At 42.2% G+C, this 15698-nt stretch overlaps 1 long non-coding RNA gene across 1 annotated transcript; it reads left to right on the forward strand.

Moving 5' to 3' along the window:
- Nucleotides 1–292: 292 nt before the first annotated feature.
- LOC310724214 lies at nt 293–1163 on the forward strand. The gene is made up of 2 exons (XR_014532997.1): nt 293–643; nt 709–1163. It is a non-coding gene; the product is annotated as an uncharacterized lncRNA (long non-coding RNA).
- The last annotated feature ends 14535 nt before the right edge of the window (nt 1164–15698 follow it).

Raw genomic sequence — 15698 nt, forward strand, 5'->3', positions numbered from 1 at the left:
ATTAAGTTTCCAGAGTCTGGAAGAAGAAGATAGAAGAGGCACAGAATCCAAGCTGCTTGAGGTCCAGTGTAAAGTTTGCACAGGGGACACAGGCAAAGGAAAGAAAGAAAGAAAGAAAGAAAGAAAGAAAGAAAGAAAGAAAGAAAGAAAGAAAGAAAGAAAGAATAGAAAGAAAGAAAGAAAGAAAGAAAGAAAGAAAGAAAGAAAGAAAGAAAGAAAGAAAGAATATAAGCTTGTGGCATAGCGCCAGCAATTGCTGTAATTTTGTCATTAAATATTTCTTAGTAATTCAATTCAATTAATTTTTATTTGTATAGCGCTTTTAACAATGAACATTGTCTCAAAGCAGCTTTACACAGATAATGTGGTGATTAAACGTAAATATGTTCTTTGTAAGTATGTTTGTCCCTGATGAGCAACTGTGGCAAGGAAAAACTCCCTGAGATGGCATAAGGAAGAAACCTTGAGAGGAACCAGACTCAAGAGGGAACCCATCCTCATCTGGGTTGCACCAAATGTCTGTTTGAAGCAGATATACAATGCTGCGGGGTTTAGTGATGATGATCAGAAGCAAACTGCACTCCCGAGTCAGTGCATCAGACCGCCGACACCCACTACAGTCCAATCCATCCTCAAAGCACCCGTTCTACTCCGGAATAACATAGAACCACCCAAGGTGTTGATGAGAGACCGTCCCAAGCTGCACAGAAGTGTGAAGATCCACGGAGGGGAGAGGGGCAGGAACAGTGGTCACTGGAACCTCAGGAGCATGTTTAACTCGACCGAGAGAGAGAGAGAGAGAGAGAGAGAGAGAGAGAGAGAGAGAGAGAGAGAGAGAGAGAGAGAGAGAAGAGGGTGACGGGAAGAAATGGATATGGATTATTAAGTCTCCCTATTTGTGTAAGAAAGTTCACTGTGCAGTTTGGACTCCGGCAAGACTCGCTATGGCAGCATAACTAAAAGGGAGAACCAGAAGGTAACACAGACAAGAGGGATCTCTGGGATAAGAGACGACCCACCACACCACCGTCAACAAACCCGAGTGAACGTGTGAATGTGAGGGGACGACAGCATACAAATATACCAGTTCACCAAACACTCTATATCCATGTTCCCTCCAGATCTGAGCCTTTACCTAAGAAAAAATCTACTGATAAAAGACTCGACTAAATCAATACGTTTTCAACCTTGACTTGAATACTGAGACTGTGTCTGAGTCCCGAACACTGGTTGGAAGGATGTTCCATAACTGTGGGGCTTTATAAGAGAAAGATCTGCCCCCTGAAGTAGTCTTCATTATTTGAGGAACCAACATAGAAATATTCTACTGTGTGTGGAGATAAATGTTAATATGATGTGTGGTTTAGTCTGCATAAAAGAAAAATCAAAGAACAAATGCACTAACATTTTTATTAAATGTATTTATTTTTTTGCTTCAAGGTCAACATAAACAAATATCTAAAAGTATCTCAGAGCATCAGATTTCCTATTCAAACCTGCCACATGCAAACTGATACAATACACCACTAAAATGATCATCCACAGCTTTCAAGGTGCCTTTGATTTTTCTGTATTCTTCATTAGATTCATTTATTCCAAAATATATTTGCAGCCTGATTAAAAAAAAAAAAGAAAAAAAAAACATATAAGTAGACAATGTTTTTTTTTTACCATAAATCTGCATAAGAAGAAAACCTTTTAAACATTTAATTAAAAGTACACAATGTTTTATTATAAACTGATTCCAGAAAAGACAACATCTTAAAAATGACCTAATCTTCACTGAGTCAAAACAATTTTACTGTTACATTACATTTTAAAACTGATCACACCAGGTCAAACACATTATAGAACATATAGGTCAGGTTGAATTCCTAAAGAAAATTAAATGGATGTGACATTCTTCTTAATCCTGTAGTAGAGAGCCATCTGTTCAGGAAGAAAGAATACATATAGTTTGTTATATAAAATAGTCATCATTATCATCATCATCATCTTCTCCCGCTTATCCGAGGCCGGGTCGCGGGGGCAGCAGTCTAAGAAGGGATGCCCAGACTTCCCTCTCCCTAGCACTTCTTCCAGCTCTTCCGGGGGGACACCGAGGCGTTCCCAGGCCAGCCGGAAGACATAGTCTCTCCAGCGTGTCCTAGGTATTCCCAGGGTCTTCTCCCAGTGGGACGCGCCCGGAACACCTTTCCAGGAAGGCGTCCAGTAGGCATCCGGAACAGATGCCCAAGGCACCTCAGCTGACCCCTCTCGATGTGGAGGAGCAGCGGCTCTACTCTGAGCTCCTCCCGAGTGACCGAGCTTCTCACCCTATCTCTGAAGGAATCGCCCAGCCACCCTGCGGAGAAAGCTCATTTCGGCCACCTGTATCTGGGATCTTGTCCTTTCGGTCATGACCCAGAGCTCATGACCATAGGTGAGAGTAGGTATGTAGATTGACCGGTAAATCAAGAGTTTCGCCTTGCGGCTCAGCTCTTTCTTCACCACGACAGACTGGTACATCGACCCCATTACTGCAGAAGCTGCACCGATCCATCTGTCACTTGTGAACAAAACCCCAAGATACTTAAACTCCTCCACTTGCGGCAGGAACTCTCCACCAACCTGAAGTGGGCAAGCCACCCGTTTCCGACTGAGGACCATGGCCTCGGATTTGGAGGTGCTGATTCTCATTCCAGCCGCTTCACACTCGGCTGCAAACCATCCCAGTGCATGCTGAAGGTCCTGGTCTGATGAAGCCAACACGACAACATCATCTGCAAAGAGCAGAGACGAAATCGTGTTGTCACCAAACCTGACACCCTCCGGCCCCTGGCTGCGCCTAGAAATTCTGTCCATAAAAATTATGAACAGAATCGGTGACAAAGGGCAGCCCTGCCGGAGTCCAACATGCACCGGGAACAAGTCTGACTTACTGCCGGCAATGCGAACCAAGCTCCTGCTTCGGGCGTACAGGGACCGGACAGCCCTTAGTAAAGGGCCCCGGACCCCATACTCCCGGAGCACCCTCCACAGGCCGCCACGAGGGACACAGTCGAATGCCTTTTCCAAATCCACAAAACACATGTGGACTGGTTGGGCAAACTCCCATGAACCCTCCAGCACCCTGTAGAGGGTATAGAGCTGGTCCAGTGTTCCACGGCCTGGACGAAAACCACACTGTTCCTCCTGAATCCAAAGTTCTACTATCGGCCGTATTCTCCTCTCCAGTACCCTGGCATAGACTTTCCCAGGTAGGCTGAGAAGTGTGATCCCCCTTTAGTTGGAACACACCCTCCGGTCCCCCTTCTTAAAAAGAGGGACCACAACCCTGGTCTGCCATTCCAGAGGCACTGTCCCCGACCGCCACGCGATGCTGCAGAGGCGTGTCAGCCAAGACAGCCCCACAACATCCAGAGACTTGAGGTACTCAGGGCGGATCTCATCCACCCCGGTGCCTTGCAACCGAGGAGTTTCTTTACTACCTTGGTGACTTCAGCTTGGGTGATGGACGAGTCCACCTCTGAGCCCTCAGCCTCTGCTTCCTCAATGGAAGACGTGACAGCGGGATTGAGGAGATCCTCGAAGTATTCCTTCCACCGTCCAACGACATCCCCAGTTGAGGTCAACAGCTCCCCACCTCCACTGTAAACAGCATTGGTAGGGCACTGCTTCCCTCTCCTATGGTGCCAGACAGATTGCCAGAATCTCTTCGAGGCCAGCCGATAGTCCTTCTCCATGGCCTCACCAAACTCCTCCCAGATCCGGTCAAAGCTCCGCCGGAGGTGGGAGTTGATGATCTCTCTGACAGGAGACTCAGCCAAACGTTCCCAGCAGACCCTCACAGTATGCTTGGGTCTGCCGAGTCTGTCCAGCTTCCTCCCTCGCCATTGGATCCAACTCACCACCAGGTGGTGATCAGTTGACAGCTCCGCCCCTCTCTTTGTGGATGATCCAACCACAAAGTCGATCATCGACCTACGGCCTAGGGTGTCCTTGTGCCACGTGCACTGATGGACACCCTTATGCTTGAACATCGTGTTCGTTATGGACAAACTGTAACTAGCACAGAAGTCCAATAACTGAACACCGCTCGGGTTCAGATCAGGGGGGCCGTTCCTCCCAATCACGCCTCTCCAGGTGTCACTGTTGCTGCCCACGTGGGCATTGAAGTCTCCCAGTAGAACGACAGAGTCCCCAGTCGGAGCACTGTCCAGCATCCCTCCCAGAGACCCCAAGTGAGAGTGAGACACTGAGAGACCTATCCCCGATAGGGGATAGTCTGACCCGTCGCCTAGGACCTGTTTGCCTTGGGAGACCCTACCAGAGGGCATATAGCCCCGGACAACATAGCTCCTAGGGTCATTCGGGTTATTAAATAGTGGAATTTGGTATTTACTTTTATTCTTGAGTCTTTAGTGGAGGCCTGATATCTTTAGCAGCCACTAAAATGCTAATATTGAAATGTATTTGGTAGCAAATATCTCATTAGCATGAGCGTTATAGGCAAACATTTTGTTTATTTTTGCTGGAGTGGTAAGAACTGTTTTATAAAATGTTTATTACTCACCTTTATTAATAGCAAAGGAAATTAAGTGGCTCATTGCAGTCTCTGTTCTCCCAGACGTACGTCTTGAAGTTGTATGCAGCACAGCGATAGGGATAGACTGTGGCAGTGATTCCAGGCTCCCCATTGGCATCCCGTTTACTTTGTACTATTTTCCATTAAGGAAATACAGTCCTGTCCACACACTGGCTGTTTGAGCTTGTGCAGTTGCTTTTTTGAGCAGGCCTAGCTGTGCTTCAGAATCCACAAAGACCAAGTCAGAGAAATGAGTTCTGCAGTGGTTAAGAGCCTCATTTCATGTTTTGTTCTCCTTCATCATCGTGAACTTTCTCTGACAAAGGACAAAGTAATTTTGCCTGCAGTCATTGACTAACCAAACTTTTGGAGTTAGTACAGTACAGCTCTCTGACCACAAGTGATCAATTGTCTCACCAGAGTACCACTGTACAAAATTAGCCGGTTCTCCATCAGACCACTGCCAGATGTCTACATTTGGTGCTGGTTTGTTCAGCCCAATACAGAAAAAATTATTTTGTCCTGTAGCCTTTACAGCTCTTTGGTTTTCCTCTTCAGTAGTGATGCTGGCCAAATCCCCATAGTTCTGCCTGCAGTAGTTCTGAGCTCTAGTCCAAGTCCAACTCATTACCTGTCTTAAAGGAATATATTCTCTAATCTGACTTAGAGCTAGACCATTCAGTAGCAACAAGAAACAAATTGAAAAAAGAGATTTCATTGTTGCTGTAATGTTCTAAGCAGAGCTTACAGCTCACCTCGCAATTTATAGGCAACTGGACTCTATTTAAACCATATGCAAAATATCCTTAAAAAAAATATTTGAAAATGTGACAAACATAGACATTTACATCACATTTAAATAATATCTATCTATCGATCTATCGATCTATCTATCTATCTATCTATCTATCTATCTATCTATCTATCTATCTATCTAATTTAAAAAAATCTAATTCTTAACCTTCTAAATATTTGATAAATTTGATACCTTGACTGGAAAAGTTTATTAATGGGACATGATTTGGAAAGGCACACAGCTCTCTATAGGAGGCCTTACAGCTGACAATGCATATCAGAGCAAGATCCAAGCCATGAGGTCAAAGGAACTGCCTCCTGAGGTCAGAAACAGGATTGTTGCAAGTCACGGATCTTGGCAAAGCTACAAATAAAAATGGCTGCCTTAGTGAAGATTCTCAAGAGCACAATGGCCTCCGTAATTCTGTTACCCATGATAATGCTGTTTTTTAAACAAAAACAATATGCATTAACAATAACACTGCAATAACAACAACACATTTTCTTTTTTGTGAGCCAGTGGAGACTGATTAAAACAGGAGTGATTAAGTGGTCATATTTCCTGTTAAGGACTCTTCCTTCTGCATTCTGGACTATATAAAGCTTGTGTTATTGTTATTAAATGTGTTATTCACATGAGCCTCAAAGCCTAGAGTCAAAAACCACACTAGAGATGCTATGTAATACGAGAGTTTACTTCTAGCTGCATTTGGTCCTAGTTAAAGTATTTTTGTCTTATCTGAGTAAGCAGATGTAAGTTTTCAAGGATCAACTTTCTAATGTATTTTACACACTCCTAAACATTGTTAAGCTGATCTCTCTCATCAGGCTTTTATGAGACATACAACTGTATATAATCAGCATAGCAATGGAAGATAATAGCATGTTTACGTGAAATTTCACCCAGAGGCAGCATATATAAAGAGAAAAGCAGTGGGCCTAAGACAGATCCTTGCAGAACACCAAACTTTACCTCAGAGAGTGTGGAGAATTTGCCATTTACATCAACACACTAATAACAATCAGTCAAATAAGACCTGAGCCAGGAGAGAGCTGTCCCTTTATTCCAACAACATTCTCTAGCCTAGCATGGAGACGGATGATCCGCTGTGGCGACCCCTAATGGGAGCAGCCGAAAGACAAAGAAGAATTCCCTAGCCTAGCAAGGAGGACATAATGATCAGTGGTGCTAAAAGCTGCACTAAGATCAAGCAACACAAGTAAGGAGACACATCCCAGATCGGAGGCCAATAGCAGGCAATTTACTGTTTTAACCAGCTCTGTGTAATGATGAGGCCTAAATCCTGACTGATACATTTCATAAATGTTATTCCTAAGTATGTGTGAGCAGAACTGCTATGCTACAAGCTTTACAAAAATCTTGGAAATAAAGGGAAGGTTAGATATTGGCCAATATTGATGGATACCTGACAGGGGTCAAGTTTTTGGTGTGTTGATGACTGGCAGCTGGACGTCACTCAAACTATGAGCCCTACTGAGGACATTGCTTCACCTCTGAGCCTTATTGAGAATGTTCCTCTGCTTTCAAGCCACATTGAGGACGTAGCTATGCCTCTGAGCCCCACTGGCTTCGCTGCCGTCACCGCTTACTCCTCCGATCTGGTCACCATCGTTGCTTCCACCTCTAGCCTCGCCTTTGCACACATAGACGAACAGGAAATAGGGAGCTCCTAAGATTGGCTTAAATGTCATTATTAGGAGAGCGAAGAAAGCATTTTGCGGATCAGGAACCACACATAGGCGGAGTGAGATTTTTCTGGTAATGCTACCCAGTGGTTCACCATCTCTTACCGGATATTCCACTGCTGTTCCCTTTAATTTGCTTGTTAAGCCGGGGGAAAAATAGTTTCCCTTTTATATCTGTTCTCACATCTGTAATCACGTTGTTTACCCTACAGTAGCTTCCTGCATTTCTTGTCCTCAGTGTAAGTCCAGCCTCAGAATTCCTTGTTTTCTCCTCCTCAATTTGCATTTTTTGCTTGTTCTTGACATATTTTGTTCTCGTGTTTTCAAGGATTCAATTTTGTGTTTGTACTCGTTTCTCCCAAGTTTCTGGAGTTTGTGTTTTTTTATTGTCCTTGTTGTAGTCTTTTGTATTTTTTTCAATAAATATAATCATCATTTCCTCAGCCCTTTGTTTGTCTTCACATGAGTTCAGACACACTACTGTGGCAGACTGCCACCATGCATGTGGCCGATCTGGGTTCATGCTGCATGTTTCCTGACAGAATGAACCGGCCAACAGTAAACCTGTGGTTTTTGGCAACTTGCCTACCAGCAAAGAATGGAGAGCTTCAGGGTACTTAATGCCAAATCAATGGCCTGCCAACGGCTCATAGATGACCTACTGGCTTTAAACCTGGCAAGGGATTCTTCCCACCTACCAACCCCCTGAAAAACGTTGCCCCGCCAATGGCTCGGCTGAGGACATTGCTCTTTCCCCTGGCTCCACTGACAATGTCGGCCGCCTATCTGCTTTTCTGTTGTTGCTCCCCCTTCTGCCTTGCCTGAAGTTCTCTGTCAAAGATCCACACATCACATGGTTTGTATATGGGCATCCCTCAACCACTTCTATCGAACCTTTTTGGTGACTTGGCCACTGTGGATAATTTTGTTGGCTAAGTATAATAGGAACAGAAGTGGCTGGTATGACCAGATGTGTCAATGAATGCATGAAAGGAGTTATTTTGCATACTCCTTTTTGATGGTGCATGAGGTACACAGGACATACCCAATCTTCTAGTTTGATGTTTACACTTTTACTTATGTCAGTGGAGCTACCATTGTTGTAGTTCCTGTTAGCTTTTAGATATCTTTGATATCTGTTTCTAAGGCATCTACCTCCACTATTATGATCTAAATAGTTTAGTATGAATGTTGTACCGAAAGCTTATTTGAGGCACAAGGATGCTTCATCTGCTTTGTTTTTGCTGTAACTATTATGGCTTACTGTATTATTAATGTATTATTATGTCTTATACTCCAGTGCTCATGCTAGTTCTCACTCTCCAGTGTTCTGTATTGTTTAAAGATTTATGATAAAAATGTTTTTGATGTCACTCAAATGAGGATGGGTTCCCCTTTTGAGTCTGGTTCCTCTCAAGGTTTCTTCCTCATTACATCTAAGAGAGTTTTTCCTTGCCACAGTCGCCACAGCTGCTCATCAGGGATAAATGCATACCATTCACCTTGACTGTTGATTTGTGTAAAGCTGCTTTGAGACAATGTCTGTTGTGAAAGTGCTATACAAATAAACTTGACTTGACTTGACACAGAGCTACATTTACATTTACATTTACATTTGCGACATTTAGCAGACGCCCTTATCCAGAGCAACGTACAAAAGTGCTTTGAGTCTCTAGTAATAAATAAATCTACACTGGTACGCCAGATTACAAACTTAATATAAATATAACTCTTGAATTCTACAAAGCAAACCTGGAAAGTGCTAACTTAAGTGTTTCAGGAAGAGTAAGGTCTTCAATCGTCGCTTAAATATAGTCAGGGACTCTGCTGTACAGACATCTAGGGAAAGTTCATTCCACCACCTCAGTGCCAGAACAGAGAGGAGTCTTGAAGTGTACTCACCTCTCATTTTGAGAGAAGGTGGTACCAGTCGAACAATGCTGGAGGATCTTAGACAGCGTGGTGCAGTGCGAGATGTGATGAGATGTGATGCTGCATAACAGAACACAGAACTAAGGACTAAAGTAAGTTGTCATAGCCACATGAAGTGCATCATGTGCAGCCTAGTGCATACGGTGCAGACAAAAGATGGTGCAACAGACAACACAAACCAGTGTAGGACAGATACACAAAACCAGTGGTGTATGAAGTACACAAAGCATGTACTTGATTAAAAGAGATACAGTGGGTAAAATATTACTCCAGAAAAATGTGTCCCTTTAAACTTTCACTTGAGTAAAAGTACAAAAGTATTTTACCTGAGTATTTTAAATCAAATAAAATTGTATTTGTCACATACACATACATACAGAGTACGACATGCAGTGAAATGCGCTTTACGACACTCTGGCATGAGGGAATACAAGGAAAGAAAAATAAACCAAGAAAAAAAAATTCTCTAAATAATAAGGAAAAGTATAAACTATATAATATATAAAGATATATGTGAAAAAAGAGTATATACATGGATGCGTATGAACAGTAAACAGAAAAATTTAAGGTGATGACGTGATTGTCATTAAAGTGACAGCGTGCAGTGTGGTGTGGTATAAAGTGCACTGTGCTGTGCAAGTCCACAGAGAAAGTGACATAGTGCAAAAAGAAAATTGTGCAGAAAAAGTTTGAAGATGGGGAGGGTCCATTGTTGGGATAGCTGAGGTCCATCATAATCTTCCTGGCTCTGGTCCGGCACCGTGTTCTGTAGATGTCCTGCAGGTCAGGGAGCTCAGTGTGGATGGTACGTTCAGCTGAACACACCACCCTCTGGAGGGCTCACCTGTCCTGCATGGTGTTGTTCCCGAACCAGGAAGTGATGCTAAAACATGAGTATCTGTACTTTTACTTAAGTAAAGGATGTGTGTAGTGTTTGACACTTCTGGTATCATACCAGAAGTGGCAAACTGGAACTGGTATCAGAACACTTACAATTACATTTAGCAGACGCCCGTGTCCAGAGCAACGTAAAGATGTCTAGGGGAAGTTCAATCCACCACCTCGGTGCCAGAACTGAGAAAAGCCTTGAGGTGGTACCAGTCGAGCAGTGCTGGAGGATCTCAGACAGCGTGGTGCAGTGCGAGGAGTGATGAGGTCTCTGTGGTAAGATGGTGCTGGTCCATTTTTGGCCTTGAAGGCATCATTAGTGTTTTGAATCTGATACATGCAGCTACTGGAAGCCAGTGGAGGAGCAGCAGTGGGGTGGTGTGGGAGAACTTGAGCAGATAGAACACAAGTCGTGCAGCTGCATTTTGGATCATTTGCAGTGGATGAATAGCGTTCAGAAGAAGACCTGCCAGCAGAGAGCTGCAGTAGTATAGTTTTGAAATTACTAGAGACTGAAGAGAAGAAATCGACAGGAACGTGCCACTTTAGCAACATGTGAGGAACAGGACAGTTGATTGTCCATAGCGTCGAGTTATTTTGGATTCCACACATCAATTCTACCTCAAACCGAAAAAAGAGCTTAATCAACCACGGACACAGGGATCAACTCGAACATCTCTACTCTCAATGTTGAATTGTGATCACACTCTTGATGTCACCCAAATGAGGATGGGTTCCCCTTTTGAGTCTGGTTCCTCTCAAGGTTTCTTCCTCATTACATCTAAGGGAGTTTTTCCATCACCACAGTCACCCCGCTGCTCATCAGGGATAAACACACACTATTCACCTTCACTGTTGATTTGTGTAAAGCTGCTTTGAGACAATGTCTGTTGTGAAAAGCGCTATAGAAATAAACTTGACTTGACTTCAACGAACTCATTGCATTCCTGACTTTTACTGTGTTGTTTGTTACTTCCATTTACAAAACAGTTTTCCAACAGATGAACTTTAACCAGTTAAAACAATGCTATATAATGGACTTAAGTCAAATCTTTACTTTGCAACGAAGTTCAGTTTAATTTATTTTAGCTCAGTTCCCTTCAGCTTCACAAATTGCACATTTTAAGTACACTTAATACACCATGATTAAGTTACCAAACAGTCTTCCAGTTTAAACAGTCTTACTAGGACATAAGAAATTTAAATTTTTTTTTTTAAAGCACTTCCGTCCCACAACTAGTGTCCCGAGTTCACTGATCATTGACATGCTTTTACAATTCATGATGTCCTCGTCCTCTTTTTAGTCCCGATAATCCTTTCCTCGTGAGTTCCGCGTGAGTCACCCATCCTTCCACGTGACTTCGGCTATTTCCGGTGCTCTTCGTAGCTCTGCATAAAAAAATAAAAAAACATTTCCTCTGACGTGATCGGTTCAACACTCCATTTACTTTTTCTGGCAGCCTAAACTACTTTTAACTTTACACATAGTTACACCAATCATCTGATTCAAACTAAGACAAAGAGCCTCTCTAAAACGATTAACCTCGGCTTTAAATGTCTACGATTGTTGTGCATTCTTTAATGTTTTTTTTTTTATTTCATTATATAAAAAAAAAAAAAAAAGGAACTTTAACCCCACAAACCTACTTCATTACACAATGTTTTAACATTCACCTATTCCAGAAAAGAAAAGAAAGAAAACAGCACTGAAAAGTACTTTCCACTACACACACACACACACACACACACACACACACACACACACAGATACACAATAAAAACACCTCTCCGGTCCAGGCTTAGCGGGAGCAAGGCAGGCCGGCGGCAGGTCAAGAGGCCAACCCAATTAACAGCAAATTACACACCACACACTCACTGCAAGACAGTCGTGTTAATGCACGCCGCACACAGTAGAACATTCTCTCAAATGAAGCAGCTAGCCTTTCCTGTTCCACGCCACTCAATCACCGGCACTACACGTCAGCCGACACGAGGGTTGTAGCTCGCAACCCGATGGCCTGCACAGCAGTGAACTCCAAAGCAAAGCAGCATCAGTGTCTATAAGCCAAAGAGCAGTAACGACGGAAACAAAACAGCAGCAATGCCCTGCAAGCAAACCAGAGGTGAAATCAAGAGCAACACAGCAGCAATTTCCGTAATAAAGAAACCGGCGGTGAAGTCGGGAGCAAAGCAGCGATGCCAGAAAGCAAAACAGCAGCGGCGTCACATAGCCTCTTTAGCTAAGCATAGGCTTACAGCATATAATGTTCCATCCTATTGGATTGAACAAACATCAAGGTGCAGCTGTATGGCTACTCACAAGTGTGAACTTCGACACAACTTGCCACCCGCTTGTTAACTAATTGTGGCTTCGTTTGGTTCCAGTATTTGTTCAGGAAGAGAAAATACAAAATTTTTCAACATGTTAAAAGTGAAGGACAAGTTGATTGTCATATACAGAATACCTCTATTTTTCAGTCTTTAAAGCGGCTCTGAAATTTCTAGCAACTATTATAACTAGCATACAATTTTATATAGTTAGCAAGTATCTCATTAGCATTATCTCATAGGCAAACATTTTGATTATTTTTACTGCACCTGAAGTAACTGTTTTAAAGCCCTGGTTGATGTTCTGGATGTTTATTGCTCACCTTTATTAATAGCAGAGGAAATTAGTTGCCTCGTTGCAGTCTCTGTTTTCCAAGACATACATTTTCAAGTTGTACGCAACACAGCGATAGGGCTGGACACGGCATAAAAGCAGTGATACCAGGCTCGCCATCGTTACCCCGTTAACCCAGAACCATTTTCCATTAGTGAAACGCAGTCCTGTCCACACACTGAATGCTAGGGGATGTTTACTTTATCATTTAAGCAGGTCAGTGTGTCAAAATCCACAAAGGCCAAATCACAAATAGTGACTTCTGTGGTGGTTGAGACCCTCTTCCCACGTTTTTCTCTTTTTTTACTTTGTGATGTTTTTCTGACAAGCAAAAGATTCTGTATTGCTACAGTCAATGTTGTTTGACTCGCCAATCGTTTGACTCACCGTAGGCCCACTTTGTGTAATTATGCTGTTCTCCATCAGACCACTGGCAGGTGTTTACATTGTGTCGTTCTGTTCACTCTATTCCATGTCCAAGTCTTAGTAACATTAACAGATATTTGGTTTCCTTTTTAGTAGTGCTGCTAGTCGAATCTCCATACTGCTCCCTGCAGTAGATCTGAGCTGCTGTCCAGTTCATCCACTGTAAAACAGAAATGTATTCTCTTATCTGATTTACAGCCATCCCATTCAGTAACAACAGGTGACCAATAAAAATCAAAGACTGAATCTTTGCAATTATTTGTCTAAGCTGTGTAAACCTACAGCTCACATCACAACTTTCCAAGAGCTGGACTTTATTTAAACCACATGCAAAATTGCCTGAAAGCGTCATCATCACATCACAAGTAGACAAAGTGTGGCAGGCTTAGACAAAATCACATTTGTTCATGATATACTGTATGTATCACAGTTTTGCTAAATATAATGAATGCTGACTAAGAGTTATTATTAACTCTTGAATCTTGAATATCACCCACACCAGGTGTCTGCAACCACTATGACCAAAAAAGTCACTTTTGTCCTTTTCTCACCAAATACAATTAGCTTGGAGCCACAAAATATATTTGGCTTTTAAATGAATATATCACAATTTTGTTGTTTTATGCAGATGCAAGGTAGTTGCCTGGTTGCATCACTAGATGGCACTAGTAGGATTTATTTTGTATTTGTATGTTAGCAATTTATACCTATTTGTCCCTTGCAAGACATGGGAGAGTTGCCTAGCAATGGGATAGTGGTTTCACGGAATAGATAATCTGATCCCAGGTGACTCATCTCCATCTCAGGATCTCAAAATTGATCTTCATGACTCTCTGCTCTTCTCTTCAGCCACTGCTCGCAACCTTGGGTCAACTATGGACAATCAACTGTCCTGTTCCTCACATGTTGCTAATGTGGCACGTTCCAGTCGTTTTCCTTCTCTACAACATCCGAAGGTTTCAAACATTTCTGTCCACACAGGCTGCTCAGGTGCTTGTTCAGTCTCTAGTGATTTTAAAACTATACTACTGCAACTCTCTGCTGGCAGGTCTTCTTCTGAACGCTATTCATCCACTGCAAGTGATCCAAAACGCAGCTGCACGACTTGTGTTCTATCTGCTCAAGTTTTCCAAAACCACCCCACTGCTGCTCCTCCACTGGCTTCCAGTAGCTGCACATATCAGATTCAAAACACTGATGATGCCTTCAAGGCCAAAAATGGACCAGCACCATCTTACCGCAGAGACCTCATCACTCCTCGCACTGCACCACGCTGTCTGAGATCCTCCAGCACTGCTCGACTGGTACCACCTCAAGGCTTTTCTCAGTTCTCTTCTCAACTTCCCCTAAATGTCTGTACAGCGAAGTCCCTGGCTATTTTTCTTCTTGAAGCACTTAAACTAACACTTCTACAGGTTTGCTTTGTCTTTTACAAATAAAATTAAAAATATGATCTCAAACAGAGTTATAGTCTGATTTATCTTAGTTTGTAATCTTGCGCACCAGTGTAGATTTATTCATTGATAGAGACTCAAAGCACTTTTGTACATATTGTTATGATTGCGTCATTGACCTCATGTCCGTATCTACACCTCCTAGAAACCACATCAATCCACTATGAGTCACAGAAATTAAAGCTATGCCAACCACGATGGGCAGTTTTCTCCCAGGCTCCAGTCCAGTTTTTTTAGGACTCTCATCCAGCATCTCCCTGTGCTACCTGGTGCATCAGATCACATACTGTATGCCTTTTTCCATCAAGCACCGGAATGCTGGGTGGGAAGAATATATATGCCACCAAAGCCAAGGCTGAAACTCACCTCCAACATGTCCCAAGTCACAAGCCACACACTGTCATCCTGGTCATTATTGAGCAGTTTCCAAATCTCTACCTTGCCTGCCCACAGCAAATATTCTTTTAAACTATGTATTTTGATACTTTGGTATACCTGAGCACATTGTAAATGAGCAGAAATTCCATGTCTGGAATGGTGTTTTGAAGAATCTAGGTGTAGTTCTCCACCTCACCTCAGGGTGTCACTAAGCAAAGAGTCTCAGACGAAACCAAGCAAAAAGTTAATGGGACAATCAAGAAGATTGATGTAGATTTTGTTCCCTGCATAAAGAATAAAGAAGTATGATTTAAAATCAAAACAAAAAATGGGTTGCCAGAGCACTTAATGCTTGGACCCCTGAGAAAAGACTTCGTGCTGTAATGTATATGTGACAAATTAAAGATTATTGTTCTAGAAGCACTGCTGTATGTTTATCTATTGCTTCCAGGTCAATGCGAAGAAATAAGTATATAAATAGTACATTAGTATATTTAGATTTAGATTTCTCATTCGGATATGTCCTAAAAATTAACTGAATAAATTTAGTCTCTTGGATATTATTTTCTCAGTAGGTTTAATTATTCAATCATATTTTCTAAACTTCAGGTTTCTGTATTACTTTTTATATAAATTCACCAAAACCCACCACCAAACATACATTTATACAGGCGGGTTTTTTTTTTTTTTCTTTTTTTTTGGGGGGGGGGGATTATTATTATTATTATTAAATCAACATTTTGTTATTACACAGTTCCAGTGCAGCAATTCAACTCGCAGCAATATTACAAATTACAAAAAAAGTTATATTTAATAAAGTTTAATTAAATAAACATCCACAAAATTCAAACATCTAATGTTAAAATCAGTGCTCAAATAGAGGGGGGGC

This window comes from Silurus aristotelis (assembly GCF_946808225.1).
Source record: "Silurus aristotelis genome assembly, chromosome: 3".
Taxonomy (NCBI): domain Eukaryota; kingdom Metazoa; phylum Chordata; class Actinopteri; order Siluriformes; family Siluridae; genus Silurus; species Silurus aristotelis.